Source organism: Heloderma suspectum, chromosome 8 (assembly GCF_057233095.1).
Source record: "Heloderma suspectum isolate Gila_16-S chromosome 8, 16-S_ref, whole genome shotgun sequence".
Classification (NCBI taxonomy): Eukaryota; Metazoa; Chordata; class Lepidosauria; order Squamata; family Helodermatidae; genus Heloderma; species Heloderma suspectum.
The window spans coordinates 1,298,665-1,318,097 of NC_139465.1; the positions used below are offsets into that span (position 1 = coordinate 1,298,665).

General features: G+C 47.0%; 1 non-coding gene across 1 annotated transcript; it reads left to right on the forward strand.

The window, feature by feature from the left end:
- Positions 1-16,377: 16,377 nt before the first annotated feature.
- On the forward strand, positions 16,378-16,479 carry LOC146338719 (U6 spliceosomal RNA). The gene has a single exon (XR_014784747.1). It is a non-coding gene; the product is annotated as a U6 spliceosomal RNA (small nuclear RNA).
- The last annotated feature ends 2,954 nt before the right edge of the window (positions 16,480-19,433 follow it).

A 19,433-nucleotide genomic window follows, 5' to 3' on the forward strand; every position in this document is an offset into this window, starting at 1 on the left:
TGTTATTTATCTGGGTTACTGAGGGTGGCCATGTGTCCTCTTCTGCAGAAGATAGTCCTCTCTTTGAAGGGCTGCCAGAGGACTGTCTTCTGTTTTGAAGGTGTCTGCCGTCCAAAGGGCTGCCCTGTCCAATTCAGCCACAGGAAATGTCACCTATCCACAGTGAGCACCTGGACAGCAGACTGAGCAGCCCAGTGGCCTGGTCACGGTCTCCGACACGGTGCTGAGAGGTGCTCTACTTCTGTTTAAATTAGAATAATTATTTCTCAATCTGCATTAAACATATAAATTAGCATATGCAATTAGCTCCATTGTCATCCTTTTTGGTGATGCATATCCTCTTTTTTGAAGATTCACAAGTGGCCATCCTCTGATGTTGTATGATTTGACTATGTTTTATTTGCCGTACCCTGTTTTTAGGATTATTTTATAATGAAAAGTGGGTAATAAATTTCATAAATCAAGGAAAACCATCTGCAAAGCCAGGAAATGTGAAATGGGTCCTATTTGCCCCCAGTAGTAACCAGTGGTGGCCTTTGACATCTCCCCACGTATACATTAAGCTGTAATGCCATTAGTTTTAATGCCATTAGTTTTGCTCATGTGCTCTGCACAGATGCCTCATTGAAAGGGAAACATGATGGGATGGAGGAGCAGTGGGGAAGCCCTGAAGGAAAGACTGACAGGCAAGCCCCTTGCAGTGGGGGAAGGAGGTAGCGGCAGTGGTGGCTCATGCAGTCCATTGGGGCGGGAGGTAAAACATCATAGAATGATAGGGTGGGAAGGGGCCATGTAGGCCACTGAGCCCAAATGGAATCTAGAGCTGTACAGCAGTCGAAGGGCTTTCCATGTATTCACTTGTGTTCTCCACAAGGAAGCTCACCCCTGGTCAGGATGGGCTTGGGAATGGGGAGGGGGCCCCATCTTTCTGTGTCTCTTATGGCTGTGGTTGGGTCATGATGGTCTTTCAGCAAAAACTGCCTCCACATAAGAGCGTCAGGAAGAAACACTTCCCTTGTCACATCGGATTGCAGTCAGCAAGAAAGGAGCCTTGTGCCTCCTTCTCTCCAAGTGTGTTTGATGACGCATGCGACACTCCAGCCATAGCAGTGGGCCGCTCCAACCACCCCAGAGCTGATCCCGCCCTCTGCCTCCTTTTATTTTTATGTATTTATTTTTTCATTTCATTTCATTTCTATACCACCCAATAGCCAAAGCTCTCTGGGCAGTTCACAGGAATTAAAACCACAGAATGCAGCATAAAACAATATAACTGTGTGGAGTGTGCAGTCATCTCATGCCTTCAAGCACCTTTGGACAGCAGTCCAGTCTCCAGCCTGGGCTCAGCACTGAACTTGGCTTGCACGGGACTGATCTCCCTGCGGAATGGCGGCATGGAGCAGAGAGCCCTGGGGCCAAGCAGGTGGGGCTGGCTCACTAGTGGGGCTTGACTCGGGGTTATGACTCTGTCTCTCTCATTGGCCTCTTCCTGCTTCCAAAGCCACTTCAATTTCCATGAAGTCAAAGGCTTTTCAGTGGCCCACAAACGTTGTCTTTGCACACAATGGCATTATGTTCTCAACAGCCTCCTCCAGAACCTTTCTCAATGACTGCAGGAGATCTATAGTTGGAAAATGGCTCCCAAGCCCTCCCTGCATTCTGCCATGATTAAAGTTGGGTAGAGCCTGTTGCTCGCTCCCCAGCACTTTCTGATCTCATGTTAGGAGTGACAATAGTTTAAAGTCTTATCTGATCTACTACACTGGATAGTGGTGTTTTTTGTTTTTTTTAAGGAGGTAAAAGTCTTAAAACACACTAAACATGAAAATGGCATCTAGTTTTTCTGGTTCAAATTAAGACATTTCCCTCTCAGGAGTGACCTATCCATTACTAATTACATTCAGTTTATTACTGCAGAATAACTGATTTGAAGTCTGAACAAATGTCTGACAAATAATGGAAATAATTTGGATACTGTAAATAAATGTGGACACCGTTTCCCTTTAAGCTGGAATGTGCTGATCAGGACTGATGCCAAGCAGTTTCAGAGCTTAATGAGAATGGTTGGGTCGGTAGAAATACAGGAAAAAAATGGCGGAAGTACACGCCACTCTTGTTGGTTAATCACAGCTGCCGTTCAAAGACTAAAATAATTATATCTATCTATCTATCTATCTATCTATCTATCTATCTATCTATCTATCTATCTACCTACCTATACCTATATCTATATCTAGATATTGGCCTTCACTGTGTAAGATATTTGGGAAGAGAACCACATCTGAACAATTGTTTCCATAGTGAGCATCCAAACAGCAGTCTTTAATAGAGGTGACAAAGGTTTACTTTTTAGATGTAACTAGAATCATAAAATAGTAGGGTTGGAAGGGGCCTACAAGACCATCAAGTCCAAACTCCTGCTCAATGCAGGATCATAGAATCATAGAATAGTAGGGTTGGAAGCGGCCTACAAGGCCATCGAGTCCAACCCCTTGCTCAATGCAGGAATCCAGGTCAGAGCATCCCTGACAGGTGGCTGTCCAGCCTCGTCTTGAACGCCTCCAGTGTGGGAGAGCCCACCACCTCCCTAGGTCATTGGTTCCATTGTCGTATTGCTCTAACAGTCAGGACGTTTTTCCTGATGTTCAGCCGGAATCTGACTTCCTGTAACTTGAGCCCATTATTCTGTGTCCTGCACTCTGCCATGAATCAGAAGAGATCCTGGCCTTCCTCTCTGTGACAACATTTCAAATACTTGGAGAGCGCTATCATATCTCCCCTCAGTCTTCTCTTCTCAAGGCTAAACATGCCCAGTTCTTTCTGTCTCTCTTTATAAGGCTTTGTTTCCAGTCCCCTGATCATCTTCGGTGCCCTCCTCTGAACCCTCTCCATTTTGTCTGCATCCTTCTTAAAGTGTGGTGCCCAGAACAGGACACAGTACTCCAGATGAGGCCTAACCAGTGCTGAGTAGAGGGGAACTAGTACTTCCTGGGATTTGGAAGCTATGCTTCTGTTAATGCAGCCCAAAAAAGCATTGGCCTTTTTTGCAGCCACATCACATTGTTGGCTCATATTCCGCTTGTGATCGACAACAATTCCAAGATCCTTCTCGCTTGTCGTGTGGTTGAGCCACGTATCCCCCATCTTGTAACTGTGCATTTGGTTTCTTTTTCCTAGGTGCAGAACTTGGCATTTATCCCTATTAAATGTCATTCTGTTGTTTTCTGCCCAGTGCTCCAATCTATCCAGATCACTTTGAATTTTGTTTCTGTCTTCCAAAGTATTAGCTATCCCGCCCAATTTTGTGTCATCTGCAAATTGGATCAGCATTCCCTGTACCTCCTCCTCCAAGTCATTAATAACAATGTTGAAGAGCACTGGGCCCAGGACTGAGCCCTGCGGTACCCCACTCGTTACCTCTCCCCAGTTTGAGAAGGTCCCATTGATAAGCACTCTTTGAGTCCGATTCTGTAGCCAACTGTGGATCCACCGGATCGTTGTTTCATCTAGCCCACTTTGAGCTATTTTGCTCATCAGGAGATCATGGGGCACTTTGTTGAAAGCTTTGCTGAAGTCGAGGTATATGATGTCTACAGCATTCCCACGGTCTACAAGGGAGGTTACTTGATCAAAAAATGAGATCAGATTTGTCTGGCAAGACTTGTTCTTGACAAATCCATGTTGGCTTTGAGTAATCACTGCATTGTTTTCAAGGTGCTTCCAGATGGATTGCTTTATCGTCTGCTCCAGAATTTTCCCTGGGATTGATGTCAGACTGACTGGTCTGTAGTTTCCAGTTCCTCCTTTTTACCCTTTTTGAAGAGAGGAACATTAGCCCTCCTCCAGTCATCTGGCACATCCCCTGTCCTCCATGATTTCTCAAATAGAATAGACAGCGGTTCTGAGAGTTCTTCTGCTAGTTCCTTTATTACTCTAGGGTGCAGTTCATCTGGCCCTGGAGATTTGAACTCATTCAAAGTAATGAGGTGTTCCTTGACCATATGCCTATCGATCTCAAGCTGCAATCCTGCCCCTTCAACCTGTACTTCGCCTTTGCCAGGAGGGTCATAGACCCTCTTTTGGGAGAAGACTGAGCCAAAGTAGGAATTGAGCATGTCTGCCTTTTCTTTGTCATCTGTTATCGTTTTGCCATCCTTATTTAATAGCTGAACCACCATTTCTTTCCTCTGCCTTTTACTATGCATGTAGCTGAAGAAAGCCTTTTTGTTGTTTTTAGCATCCCTCGCTAACCTGAGCTCATTCTCAGCTTTAGCTTTCCTGATGCCATCCCTGCAATTCTGTGCTACCTGTCTGTACTCTTCCTTTGTTACTTGGCCTTCTTTCCACTTCCTGTATGTGTCCTTTTTTGTTTTCAGGTCATCCCTAAGCTTCTTGTGAAGCCACATTGGCTTCTTCTGTGATTTCCGCCTTTTTTTCTTGTTGTAATTGTTTGTAATTGTGGCTTGAGAATTTCCTTTTTTAAAAGCTCCCACCCATCTTGGACTCCTTTTCTCGCTACCATCGCTTGCCATGGGACCTTACTGATCATTGTTCTGAGTTTATTAAAATCAGCTTTCCTAAAATCCAGGGTACGCGTTTGAGTACACTCGGCTTTTGCTTCCCTTAGAACCAAGAACTCAAGTACAACATGGTCGCTTTCCCCCAGCGTTCCTGGAACTTCTACTTTATCCTCTAAGTCATCTCTGTTGGTTAGGATCAAGTCAAGGATAGCCGATCCTCTAGTTCCTTCCTCTACTTTCTGTAGGAGGAAGTTATTCGCCACACAAGTCAGGAATTTCCTGGAGGGGCCATGTTTTGCAGAATTTGTCTCCCAACAAATATTGGGGAAATTGAAGTCCCCCATTACTACTACATCATGCTTCCTTAAAACACTGGCTATTTGCTTTTCAAAAGTTTCATCCTCGTCTTCTCCTTGGTTGGGTGACCGGTAGCAGACTCCGACCACCAGGTTCCTTTTATTCTTTGCTCCATTTATTTTGATCCAGATGCTCTCGATGGGGCCACCAAGCTCATCCTCCTGTATTTCTGTGCAGAGATATGTATTTTTCACATACAGTGCAATCCCACCTCCCTTTCTGTTCCTCCTGTTCTTTTTGAAGAAGTTATATCCTTCAATTGCTGTATTCCAGTCATGAGAGTCATCCCACCAAGTCTCAGTTATACCTGTCAAGTCATAATTTCCCTCTTGTATTAAGGGTTCAAGTTCGTTCTGTTTGTTTCCCATACTCTGGGCATTAGTAGATAGACATCGAAGACCATGTGCTTCATAGTCTGGCTTTCTTCCTACATGTGTCTGAAGACTATTATTGGGCGCTATCAGAGCTGTTCTCTCCGTTGCAGTGCATGCTCCTATGTCCATTGTTACCCCCAACATTACATCTCCATTCCCCACAGGATTCAGTTTAAAGCCCTCCTGATGAAGTTCTTCATGCTGTGGCCAAACACATTCTTCCCATTTTTTGTGAGGTGCAACCCGTCCCTTGCCAACAGCCCATCTTCCAGGAAGTATAGCCTGTGGTCCCAGAATCCAAATCTCTCTCGTCGGCACCACCTTCGTAGCCAGTCATTCACCCGGAGTATTTTTCGTACCCTTTCTATCCCTCTTCTGACTACTGGAAGGATGGATGAGAAAACTATCTGGGCCCCAAAGTTCTTGAGTTTCCTTCCCAGAGCTTCAAAGTCTGACGTGATCTCTTCGTAGCTCCGCTTGGCAGTATCATTTGTTCCCACATGGATGAGAAGAAAGGGATACCTGTCAGTGGGCTTTATGAGTGCAGGCAACCTTTCAGTCACATCTCTAATCCGTCCTCCCGGGAGACAACATACCTGGCGAGTCCACGGGTCTTCACGACATACTTGGGTCTCGATCCCACACAGCAAGGAGTCTCCCACTACTACCACTCTTCTCTTTTTCTTGTTGTAGGCCTGGGTTTCATCGCCTCTGTTTGACTGACCTTCAGCCTCTTGCTCACTCTCATGCAGGTTCCCCTGTGATTCTTCGTCTGCAGGCTGTCCTCCAGTCTTATCCGCAAGTACCTGGAATCGGTTCCACAGCTCCACTGCTTCCACTGGTGCAGAGTGGCGTCTAGTTCTTCTGCTCCTGTCACCCTTTTCCAAGGAGTATCCTCTACTCCATTTTTCTTCTCCTCAGCATTTCCCACTTCTGCCTCAGCTTGCTGTTGCTCTTCAAGCTTCTGGTCTTCCCTTTGCTGCGGTAGTTCCCCCATTCTGTCCAAGAACTCTTCGTGTTCTCTTATTCCCCAGAGGGTCAACAGTTGCTGCTCCGGTCCATTTACTTTTTCTTCCAGCAGCATGACCAACTTGCACTTGTTGCAGGTGTAGGCCATGTTGTTCTCAGGCAAGAAAACAAACATTGTACACACCTTGCAGGTCACCACCACTGGAGAGTCTTGTCCTTCCATAGCTCCTTTTCCCTTTTTGTGTCTAGCTTTGTGATTGTTCTAGAGTAGCCTGTGCCTGCTCCTCTACTCAGTAGAGGTTAAAAGCAGAGTCCAAGTCAGAGCATCCCTGGCAGATGGCTGTCCAGCCTCGTCTTGAATGCCTCCAGTGTGGGAGAGCCCACTACCTCCCTAGGTCATTGATTCCATTGTCATATTGCTCTAACAGTCAGGAATTTTTTCCTGATGTTCAGCCAGAATCTGGCTTCCTGTAACTTGAGCCCATTATTCCATGTCCTGCGTTCTGGGATGATCGAGAAGATATCTTGTCATTCCTCTCTTTGACAACCTTTCTAGTACTTGCAGAGCGCGATCCCAGATGCTTTATCATCTGCTCCAGAATTTTCCCAGGGACTGATTTCAGACTGACTGGTCTGTAGTTCCCAGTTCCTCCTTTTTACCCTTTTTGAAGATAGGGACAACATTAGCCTTGCTCCAGTCATCTTGCACTTCACCTGTCCTCCATGATTGCTCAAAGAGAATAGACAGCGGTTCTGAGAGTTCTTCTGCCAGTACCTTTATTACTTTAGGATGCAGCTCATCTGGCCCTGGAGATTTGAACTCATTCCAAGTAATTAGGTGTTCCTTGACCATATGCTTAATAGCTGAACAACCATTTTGCCATCCTTATTTAATAGCTGAACCACCATTTCTTTCCACTGCTTTTTACTATGCACGTAGCTGAAGAAAGCCTTTTTGTTGTTTTTAGCATCCCTCGCTAACCTGAGCTCATTCTCAGCTTTAGCCTTCCTGATGCCATCCCTGCAATTCTGTGCTACCTGTCTGTACTCTTCCTTTGTTTCTTGGCCTCCTTTCCACTTCCTATATGTGTGCTTTTTTGTTTTCAGGTCATCTCTAAGCTTTTTGTGAACCACATTGGCTTCTTCTGTTGTCTTCCACCTTTTCTTCTTGTTGGAATTGTTTGTAATTGTGCCTTGAGAATTTTCTTTTTTTAAAAGCTCCCACCCATCTTGGACTCCTTTTCTCGTTAGAGTCGCTTGCCGTGGGACCTCACTGATCATTGTTCTGAGTTTATTAAAATCAGCTTTCCTAAAATCCAGGGTACATGTTTGGCTACACCTGGCTTGTGCTTCCTTTAGAACCAAGAACTCAAATATGGCATGGTCGCTTTCCGCCAGAGTTCCCGTAACTGCTACTTATAGAATCATACAATAGTAGGGTTGGAAGGGGTCTACAAGGCCATCAAGTCCAACCCCCTGCTCAATGCAGGAATCCAAGTCAGAGAATCCCTGACAGATGGCTGTCCAGCCTCGTCTTGAATGCCTCCAGTGTGGGAGAGCCCACCGCCTCCCTAGGTAATTGGTTCCATTGTCGTATTGCTCTAACAGTCAGGACGTTTTTCCTGATGTTCAGCCAAAATCTGACTTCCTGTAACTTGAGCCCATTATTCTGTGTCCTGCACTCTGCCATGAATCAGAAGAGATCCTGGCCTTCCTCTCTGTGACAACCTTTCAAGTCCTTGAAGAGCGCTATCCTATCTCCCCTCAGTCTTCTCTCCTCAAGGCTAAACATGCCCAGTTCTTTCCGTCTCTCCTCATAGGGCTTTGTTTCCAGACCCCTGATCATCTTTGTTGCCCTCCTCTGAACCCTCTCCAGTTCGTCTGCATCCTTCTTAAAATGTGGTGCCCAGAACTGGACACAGTACTCCAGATGAGGCCTAACCAGTGCTGAGTAGAGGGGAACTAGTACTTCCCAGGATTTGGAAGCTATGCTTCTATTAATGCAGCCCAAAATGGCATTGGCCTTTTTTGCCGCCACATCACCTTGTTGGCTCATATTCAGCTTGTGATTGACAACAATTCCAAGATCCTTCTTGCTCATAGTGTTGTTGAGCCACATACCCCCCATCTTGTAACTGTGCATTTGGTTTCCTTTTCCTAGGTGCAGAACTTGGCATTTATCCCTATTAAATGTCATTCTGTTGTTTTCTGCCCAGTGCTCCAGCCTATCAAGATCACTTTGAATTCTGTTTCTGTCTTCCAGGGTATTAGCTATCCCACCCAGTTTTGTGCCATCTGCAAACTGGATCAGCATTCCCTGCACCTCCTCCTCCAAGTCATTCATAAAAATATTGAAGAGCACTGGGCCCAGGACTGAGCCCTGCGGTACCCCGCTTGTTACCTCTCCCCAGTTTGAGAAGATCCCATTGATAAGTACTCTTTGAGTCCGATTCTGTAGCCAACTGTGGATCCACTGGATCATTGTTTCATCTAGCCCACTTTGAGCTAGTTTGCTCATCAGGATATCATGGGGCATTTTGTCGAAAGCTTTGCTGAAGTCGAGGTATATTATGTCTACAGCATTCCCATGGTCCACAAGGGAGGTTGTTGTTGTTTAGTTGTTGTGTCCGACTCTTCGTAACCCCATGGACCATAGCACGCCAGGCCTTCCTGTCCTCCGCTCTCTCCCGGAGTGTGCTCAAGTTCATATTCATTGCATCGGTGATGCTATCTAGCCATCTCATCCTCTGCCGTCCCCTTCTCCTTTTGCCTTCAATCCTTCCCAGCATCAGGGTCTTTTCCAGAGAGTTTTCTCTTTGCATTTGGTTGGCCAAAATATTTGAGCTTCACCTTCAGTATCTGTCCTTCCAATGAGCAGTCAGGGTTGTTTTCCTTTAGGATGGACTGATTTGACCTCCTTGCAGTCCAGGGGACTCGTAAGGGTCTTCTCCAGCACCACAGTTCGAAAGCATCGATTCTTCGGCGCTCAGCCTTCCTTATAGTCCAGCTCTCACAGCCATACATTACTACTGGGAAAACCATAGCTTTGCTTATACAAACCTTTGTCGGCAAGGTGATGTCTCTGCTTCTTACTATGCTGTCTAGGTTTGCCATAGCTTTCCTCCCAAGGAGCAAGCGTCTTTTAATTTCATGGCTACAGTCACCGTCTGCGGTGATCTTGGAGCCCAAGAAAATAAAATCTGTCACTGCTTCTATTTCTTCCCCTTCCATATGCCAGGAAGTGATGGGGCCAGATCCATGATCTTCGTTTTTTTAATGTCGAGTTTCAAACCAGCTTTTGCACTCTCCACTTTCACCCTCAACAAGAGGCTCTTTAGATCCTCTTCGCTTTCTGCCATTAGGGTGGTATCGTCTGCGTATCTGAGGTTGTTGATAATTCTCCCGGCAATCTTAATTCCGCCCTGTGATTCATCCAACCCGGCGTTTCTCATGATGTACTCTGCATATAAGTTAAATAAGCAGGATGACAATATGCAGCCTTGTCGTACTCCTTTCCCAATTTTGAACCAATCGGTTGTTCCGTGTCTGGTTCTTACTGTTGCTTCTTGACCCTCGTACAGAGGAGACAGGTAAAGTGGTCTGGTACTCCCATCTCTTTAAGAATTTGCCACAGTTTGTTGTGATCCACACAATCAAAGGTTTTAGCGTCGTCAATGAAGCAGAAATAGACATTTTTCTGGAATTCTCTTGCGTTCTCCATGATCCAGCGAAAGTTGGCAATTTGATCTCTGGTTCCTCTGCCTCTTCGGAACCCAGCTTGTACTTCCGGTAGTTCTCGGTTCACATGCTGCTGAAGCCTAGCTTGTAGGATTTTGAGCATCACCTTGCTGGCATGTGAAATGAGCGCAGTTGTACGGTAGTTCGAATACTCTTTGGCGTTGCCCTTCTTTGGAACTGGAATGTAAACTGACCTTTTCCAGTCTTGTGGCCACTGTTGAGTGTTCCAAATTTGTTGGCATATTGAGTGCAGCACTTTCACAGCATCATCTTTTAGGATTTTAAATAGCTCAGCTGGAATACTGTCATCTCCGCTAGCTTTGTTGTTAGTAATGCTTCCTAAGGCTCACTTGACTTCACTCTCTGGGATGTCCGGCTCAAGTTCAGTGACTGCACTATCATGGCTATCAGGGACATTAAGATCTTTCCTGTATAGTTCTTCTGTGTATTCTTTCCACCTCTTCTTAATCTCATCTGCTTCTGTTAGGTCTCTGCCTTCTTTGTCCTTTATCATGCCCGTCTTTGCACAAAACGTTCCCTTGAGATCTCCGATTTTCTTGAAGAGATCTCTAGTCTTTCCCATTCTGTTGTTTTCCTCGATTTCTTTGCATTGTTCATTTAAGAAGGCCTTCTTGTCTCTCCTTGCTATTCTCTGGCAGTCTGCATTCAGTTGGATATATCTTCCCCTTCCTCCCTTTTCGCTTCCCTTCTTTCCTCAGCTACTTGTAAAGCCTCATCAGACAGCCACTTGGCTTTCTTGCATTTCCTTTTCTTTGGGATGGATTTCGTTGCTGCCTCCTGAACAATGTTACAGACCTCCGTCCATAGTTCCTCAGGCACTCTGTCTATCAGGTCTAATCCCTGAAATCTATTCCTCACCTCCACTGTATATTCATAAGGGATATGATTTAGGTCATACCTGAATGGTTTAGCGGTTTTCCCTATGTTCTTCAATTTAAGCCGAAATTTTGCAACAAGAAGCTCATGATCTGAACCACAGTCAGCTCCAGGTCTTGTTTTGACTGACTGTATAGAGCTTCTCCATCTTTGGCTGCAAAGGACATAATCAATCTGATTTCGATATTGACCATCTGGTGATGTCCGTGTGTAGAGTTGCCTCTTGTGCTGTTGGAAAAGAGTGTTTGCTATGATCAGCGTGTTCTCTTGGCAAAACTCTATTAGCCTTTGTCCTGCTTCATTTTGTACACCAAAGCCATGCTTGCCTGTTATTCCGGTGATTTCTTGACTTCCTACTTTGGCATTCCAATCCCCTATGATGAAGAGGACATCTTTTTTTGGTGTTAGTTCTAGAAGGTGTTGTAGGTCTTCATAGAACCAATCAACCTCAGCTTCTTCGGCCTCAGTGGTTGGGGCACAGACTTGAATTACTGTGATATTGAATGGTTTGCTTTGGATTCGTACTGAGATCATTCTGTTGTTTTTGAGATTGTACCCCAGTAGTGCTTTTCCCACCCTTTTGTTGACTATGAGTGCTACTCCATTTCTTCTAAGGATTCTTGCCCACAGTAGTAGATATAATGGTCACTTGAATTAAATTCGCCCATGCTTGTCCATTTTAGCGTGCTGATTCCCAAGATGTTGATGTTCAATCTTGCCATAGCCCATGGTCCCAGAATCCAAATCTCTCTCATAAGCACCAGCTTCATAGCCAGTCATTCACCCGGAGTATTTTTCTCTCCCTTTCTCTCCCCCTTCTAATTACCAGAAGGATGGATGAGAAAACTATCTGGGCCCCAAAGTTCTTGCGTTTCCTTCCCAAAGCTTCAAAGTCTGACATGATTTCTTTGTAGCTCCGCTTGGCGATATCATTTATTCCAACATGGATGAGAAGAAAGGGATACCTGTCAGTGGGCTTTATGAGTGCAGGCAACCCTTCAGTCACGTCTCTAATCCGTCCTCCCGGGAGACAGCATACCTGGCGAGTCCACAGGTCTTCGCGACATACTTGGGTCTCGATCCCACGCAGCAAGGAGTCTCCCACTACTACCACTCTTCTCTTCTTGTTGTTGTAGGCCTTGGTTTCATTGCCTCTGTTTGACTGACCTTCAGCATCTTGCTCACTCTCATGCAGAAACCTCTGTAATTCTTCCTCTGCAGGCTGCCCTCCAGTCTCATCCTCAAGTACCTGGAAACGGTTCCACAGCTCCACTGCTCCCACTGGTGTACAGTGGCATCTAGTTCTTCTGCTCCTGTCACCCTTTTCCAAGGAGTATCCTCTACTTCATTTTTCCTCACCTCATCACTTTCCTCTTGTGCCTCAGCTTGCTGATGCTCTTCTACCTTCTGTTCTTCACTTTGCTGTTGTAGTTCCACCGTTCTGTCCAAGAACTCTTCATGTTCTCTTATTCCCTGGAGGGTCGAGACTCGCCTCTCCAGTCCTCTTACTTTTTCTTCCAGCAGCGTGATCAACTTGCACTTGTTGCAGGTGTAGGCCATGTTGTTCTCAGGCAAGAAAACAAACATTGCACACAGCTTGCAGGTCACCACCACTGGAGAGTCCTGTCCTTCCATTGCCTCTTTTCCCTGTTTGTGTCTAGCTTTGTGATTGTTCTAGAGTAGCCTGTGCCTGGTCCTCTACTCACTGGGGGTTAAAAGTCCCACTGGTATGGAAGTGTGTGTTACAAGACAAATAAATGAAAAAAAATTGTTTAAAAAAATTGTTAGGGGTATCCCTCTTGACCTTCCCTGCCGAACTCCCTTGGCCAACTCCTGTTTGCTCCCCCTGTCCGCTTGCTCTGATGGCTCGCTCTCTGAGAGCTTGCTTGCTTCTATAGCCCCTAGACCAGCTGGAGTAGCTTCCTCTGCTCTGCTCAGCTGGGAGGCGGGAAACAAATTGAAATTTCCTGCCCACACAGCTGCTGGGAGTACTCAGGCCACACCCCCTCAATTCAATTGGAGCTCTCAGGAGCACCTGGTGAGCTCACAGCCACTCAGAAGGAGGACAGCCTCCTGGGCTTTCTCCAGCCCACTTACCTCTTTGCCTTTGTCTCCTTTTCCACTGCAACTCCCCTGGCCAACTCCTGTTAGCTCTCCCTCTTTGCTCACTCTCTGGGAGCTTGCTTGCTTCAGTAGTCCCTAGACCAGCTGGAGCAGCTTCCTCTGCTCTGCTCTGCTCTGCTCTGCTCAGCTGGGAGGTGGGAAACAGCATCTGGCCGCAACTGCCCAGAGAGCCCAGCCAGATGCCTATGTGAAGCCACAAGCAGAGCAGCCCCCCTGCTCCTGCCCCCACGAGTATTTGAGGCATGCTGCTCGTGAACATGGAGGCTCTCTGTAGCCATCCTGGCTGCTAGCCATCAGCAGAGCTCTTGTCTTCTGTCCAATCCCCTTTTAAAGCCAGTGATAAAAGCCAGATGTAATAAATAAATAAATAAATAAATAAAAATAGTGTCTGTCCTGAACTTCCTGTCCTTCTCTTTCACTGTGTGGCCCCCATGGAAAGAGCAAGGAAGGTGCTATCTCTGCCCCGCATGTGCACACACACACTTTGCATAATCTTCTAAACCTCTCTTGCATCTTCTCTTTGCTGCGTCTGCTCCCTAAACTAACAATCCCCATACACATTTGCCTTCCCTCGTAGGGGGTGCCCTGGTCATTTTGGTTGCCGTTTTCCGAACCTTTTCCAGCTCTACTGTGTCCCTTCTGAGATGGGCAACCAGAATGGCACAGAGTGCTTCAGATGGGGCTGCACCACAGATTCACACGAGGGCCATGTTCAGCCCTCATGTGCTACTTGTGGGCTTCCTGCAGGCAGCTGGTTGGCCCTTGGTCCGAGTCAGCAGGGCTCTTCTTATGTTCTTATGTTATAATAATCCCTAGCATGGAATTTGTCTTTTTTCACAGCAGCTGCTCACTGGGTTGACGTTTATGTATTTATTCTATTTTATTTAAAATATTCCTAGGCTGTCTTTTAGGGCAGAAGGCTTGCCAAGGTGGCTTTCACCGAGCTCTCCACCACAACTGCAAGATCTCTTCCTTTGTCAATCATTTCCAGTTCAGATCCCATCAGAGTATCCGTGAAGTTAAGATCTTTTGTCCCGAAGTGCGGCCCTTTGCACTTATTTAGACGTAATCTCACATGCCATTTTGCCATCACTTCACCAGCTTCAAAAGAAGGAGGGAAAGGGAGTTCTTCAATCTGTTTGGGACTTTGTCATTCTGAATAATTTGGTGTCATCTGCGAACTTGGCCACCTCACTGCTCACCCCTAACTCCTGATAATTTGTGAACAAATTAAATAGCACTGCCCCAAGACAGAAATTAGGAGAAGACCAGCCTTGGGTCTGATCCAGCAGGGCTCTTTTTATGTTCTTATGTTCACTGCTGCAATTGCATGTAGAGAAAGGTAAAGGAAAGTGTGGTGGTCGCCTTGTTTTTAGTCCACAGGCCTTAATGTTGAAGAATTTCACCCATTTCCTACTTAGCATTTTCAGCCATTCAATTAAAAACAGTTTATGGAACCATCCCTTACCCTTCTGACTCACAGAAGCATACGGATGCAGCGCAAGGTTCATGGTGATCTACACCACTGAGGATGTACACCTAGCCACATTTAAACAATGCACACAATATCTGAACATTTAAATATGCACCACTATAGATGGGAAATATGATATGAATGCATATAAGCCTAGCAATACTGTATCAAAAGAGTTCAGATTTCAGCCTTGACACTTTCTGAACAGATATATTTTATTCCTTACAACTTTATTTCCGGCAGAAAATGTCATTTTCTAGTACAAGGGGCACTTGCTGATCTAAAGGGATGCTCCTTTAGAAGAAGAAGAAGAAGATTTGTTGTTTTTATGGAGGTTTTTGACTGGCAGGGGAGGGGGTTGGACAAAGATGAGATTTGAAATGCCAGGCACGCTCAGTGCTTGCCTCAGTGCCAGGCATACTCAGTGATCAATGCTTGCTCAAATGCTGAGCTGGTAGAAAGCGAAACCTCCTTTTAAAGATGTTTGGAAAAATCAGTGGTACACAACCACAGGTGCAAGAGAAGCCTTTTCCAGATGTCTCCTCTCGTCTAGACTACTGTAATGTGCTCTACGTGAGGTTACCCTTGAAGACAGTTTGGAAGCTGCAGCTGGTGCAGAACGCGGTGGCTCACCTGATTAAAGGCAGCCGCCGGAGCGATCACATCACCCTGAAGGAGTTGCACTGGTTACCAGTTGTTTTCTGGGCCAAATTCAGGGTGCTGGTTTTGACCTTTAAAACCCTATATGGTTCCGGCCCAGCCTATCTTAAGGAGCGCCTCCAGCAACACCAGACAGGCCGCTCAACGAGATCAGCCTCAGATGGCCTTCTCTCTGTCCCATCAGCCAGGACGGCTAGGCTGGTGAGGACGAGGGAGAGGGCCTTCTCTGTGGTGGCCCCCACCCTGTGGAACTCCCTCCCTAGGGAACTCCGCCATGCCCCCCCATTAATGAGCTTCCGCCATGCATTGAAAACTTGGTTGTTCAGGCAGGCATTTGGGGTGGGTTAGGGTATTTTTAAACAATGTTCTAACGTATAATTTTACTGCTTTAAATTGTACTGTTGTACATCGCCCAGAGTGGCCAGGTGACTGGCCAGATGGGCGATTAAGAAATTTAATAAATAAATGTGACAAATGTCCCCTGCCTGGGCTGACCAGGGCCACAGAGCCACAAGGCTGCCTGCCTCTCAGCTGCCTTTGCAGGATGGCTGGATCTTCTTCTGAGCATGTGTCTGTCCAGCCAGCTGAGTGGAAGGCTGGACCCAGGCCAGACAGTCCAGAATGGGAAGAGGAGAAACTGATGTTGCCCAAGGGGCCCAGCCATTCTTCCGGGATATTGTTAAGTTTTAATTGTGCTGAGTTAATCCACCTTTGCGACATAAAACATTTTTATTTATGCCATGCTTTAGCTGAGCCCAATGATTTCCAGGTCCTTCCCTCAGTCTGTGGCATTTCTATTCCCATGGAGTTATAGTTAGAATGTTGGGCGTAAAAGGCAACCGAAGGCCAGGGGGCCGCAGATGGTGGAAGCCAGGAGCAGAGGCTCGTTTGTGAATGGCCCCTGCTAATGCTGCTTGTAAAACATTCCCAGATAATCTGGGGGATAAGCAGGAAAGCAGACTTCCAAGTCTGGAGAGTTCCAAGGGGTCACGTGTGGAGTCTGGGGCTTTGGAGGGAGAAGGAGACTCTTGTGTGGGACATGGTGGTGAATACGCGAGTCAGGCCAGGAGGGGTTGGAGGGAGCAAAAGGCCATGCCTGCACTAGAAGGAAGGATGGGACCCTTCCCCCCTTACATGGCTGGTTTCATTGGGAACCTTGCAGGGCACTGTAGGCCTAGCACCAGGTGTCACCAGAATGGTCCCTCTGTGCCTCGCATGGGATCCCCAAATGTCTCTTAGTCTAAAAGGTACAATCCCATTAAACGTAACAGGCAGTGATCACTTCAGCAGTGGCACAATACAGAGGAGTTAAGCACAGCCCCTGCAGAAGCATGACATGCAAACTCATGAAGTGTTCCTTATTTGGGGGAGGGGGGCAGGTTTACTGTAAAAATGTGAAACAAATGCCTTTTTCGGTGGCAGGGGGACCACCACCACATGCTGGCCATGCCTCACCTCCATAGCGCCCCCTGCACCGCTTTCTCTGTGCAAACTGCTTCGCAATTCTTGCCTTGTGTAACTTTCCAGCAGTGCCCCTCCCGGCGACTATGCTGGAAAGTTACCCGTGTCCAGGTCCATCCAGGGGAGCCAAGCTAAGCTGCAATCTCAACCAAAGCCAGAACTAAGCCACTGCATCACAGTGTCCACTGTGGAAACCCTTCCCCCTGACCCTCTTGTCCCCGTTGCATGTGGCCAAGCTGGAACATGGGATTCTCATGCACACTGAGGGAAAGGCTGGCCTTGAAAGAGAGCCCATAAGGAGACCTGTAGCTGCTTCTGAAACTGAAATAATAACAAAGGTATGCAGCGAGAATAGTGGAAAATCCATGACCTGAAATTTTAGAGCAGCTCACACTGCTTGCAATTTAAATGTGCCACCAGCCCCCATTTTTCCCCTATAGCAGCAGTTCAGACCTATGGAGGAGTGGGGAGAAGGAAACCTCATTAAGGAACCCCCCCCCCCAAGAGGGCTCAATGAGGTCTCATTTCATCCTAATGAGCTCCAATTGAACGTGATAATTATTTCTGACATTAAAGGCCTGCGCCTCGTGTCACATGCCTGGGGGCTATTTTCTTCCTTGCCTTCTAATGCTAGAAATAACAAGCGGCAGCCAAGGGGTAGGGGATCTGTGGCAATAAGAAGCCCTCAGAGTGGGGATTCCACTCCTGACAGAACAGCTCCGGCCCAGTCGGCGTTTGCTGTTGCAAGTGGGCTGCCCCTCAATTGGCCACCCTTGCCACACTGGACACGGAGGAAGAGACGGCACTAGCATGACTGTCTCCCCCCACCCGCTTGCCTTCCCACTGCCTGCATCGTGGTGGTGATTACAGAAGCACACAACAGATTTTATTTGTTGTAAGCCAATTAGCTCTCTTGTTGTTAACCAATTAATTGGCTGTCCAAAGTAAACATTAAGCATCTGCTCCAAATGCCCCTCTTCTCTGGTGCCCAGGGAGACTGGCAAGGCACTGTCCCTCCTTCGTCCCTCAAGAAGGTGGCCAGCTGTCCTCTTTTACAGAGGACTGCCCTCTGTTTGAAGGTGCCCCCTGCTTGCTGGGCTGAACGAGACAGAGCCATCCAAGATGGAGCTCACGCGCCCCGACGATGGCCACCAGCAGCAGCTGGGCAGCAGGCGAAGCAACGCACACAGCGGGCCGCCCGGTCACAGCCTCCCACGCTATGGTGGGATGTGTTGTGTTTTTATTGAAATTATAACCATTTCTAAATGTGCATTTGTACACATATATTAGCATATGCAAATTTATGCAAATAGGCCCCTCTCTTGTCCTCTTTTTGGGTGATTCATGAGAGGCCACCCTATCCCAAAAGAGATTGGAGTTGGCCTGTTTAAAATGCCGCTGAATTAGTCCTCCTTTCTTCAGGATTCAGCCCCTTCTCTGTCAGCGTCTCTGGAAGTTAAATCCCCAAGTAGGGGTGGGAAGAGTGGAGGATACATCTTGACTCCAGTGCAGCAGATGCTGGTCAATGCACCCCCCGCAAACACCAGCCCCCCATGGTTTCCATTCCATCTACCTCCGCCCCCAGTCACTGCCTATTCAGATAGCAAATGTTGCTAAAGTGTTTGAGTTGCAGTAAATGAGCAGCAGCAGAACATCAATAGATTTGCTTAGATAAGGGATTCTCAAACTGCATTATAGTGAGCCTCATTCCCCAGAGATGATCCAGCCAAAACAGGAAGTGGAACAAAAACCCCAGAGAAAAGATGCTCATTAGCACTGGGATTTGGTGCTAAATTAGCTAGTTCTGTGGCACATTTTTTGTGGCTCGACTGATGGATCCACTTGGACCTAGCCACAATTAGCAGGGGAGCACCCCAATCCTTGTTTTGATACTCCTGTCCACCTTTGAACCCAAGAGCCAGCCTTTAGATCTTCCGTGGCAATCCTGACACGCGCGCGCACACACATGTGGCTCTTCAAAAGCATTGGCCTGGTGATACCATTCATGTCCCTCCTTTTTCTCATGAGGAGAATATTACACTTTAAGTCTGACCACATCTGGCAAGTAGGTCTACAAAGGATTATTTTTTGGCTAAAATACTGGAAAGAACAAAAAGCTGCATCTCCGAATGACTGATTATGAATTGATAGATTGATTACATTTGTTCTGCTCTACTTCTCCCAAGCTCAGGGTGTCGAACATGGTCTTTCCCCCTCCACTTGCTTTTTATCCTCACAACAACCTTGTGAGGGAGGTCAGGCTTGGACACAGGGACTGGCTCCCAGGTAGCTTCATGGCAGAGTGACTCTCTGAATCCAGGTCTAAGTCCAACCCCCTAGCCACTAGACCAGACTGCCTCTCCAGAATTAGGGCTGCAATGACATTTTGTATGTGGGGTGCAGGCCACCAGCTGGCAGTTCCAGAGGCAGCTGCGCCACAGTCCCTCTGTGAGAGTGAAGCCCATCACCAAGGCCTCAGTTCTGCAGGGCTCTCCTGCCCTAGCATTTCACCAAAACGCTTTGCAGCATCTTCTGCAAAGCATTTGCTTTCTGCTTGTTACAGGGAAGCTGCCCCCCTACCCCCTGCTTTCCATCTAACCTCTTCCGAATTGTGTCAACCGCTTTGATTTCATTGACTGAAATGCATTTTCATAAAGGTGCAAATGGGTTGATTAGTTTATTCAGGGGTATTGACAAGCGGTGATGCACTGGAGCATTGAGTCAGTCTCCCACCACGCTCCAGGAGGCAGCGACTGCCTAGCAGCGACTTCCACAGGAGCAGCACACCCTGCTGCAGCAGCCGCCGCCCTCGGTGGCAGAAGGGCCTTGCGCCGCACTGGCGTTCACCCCCCTGTGACT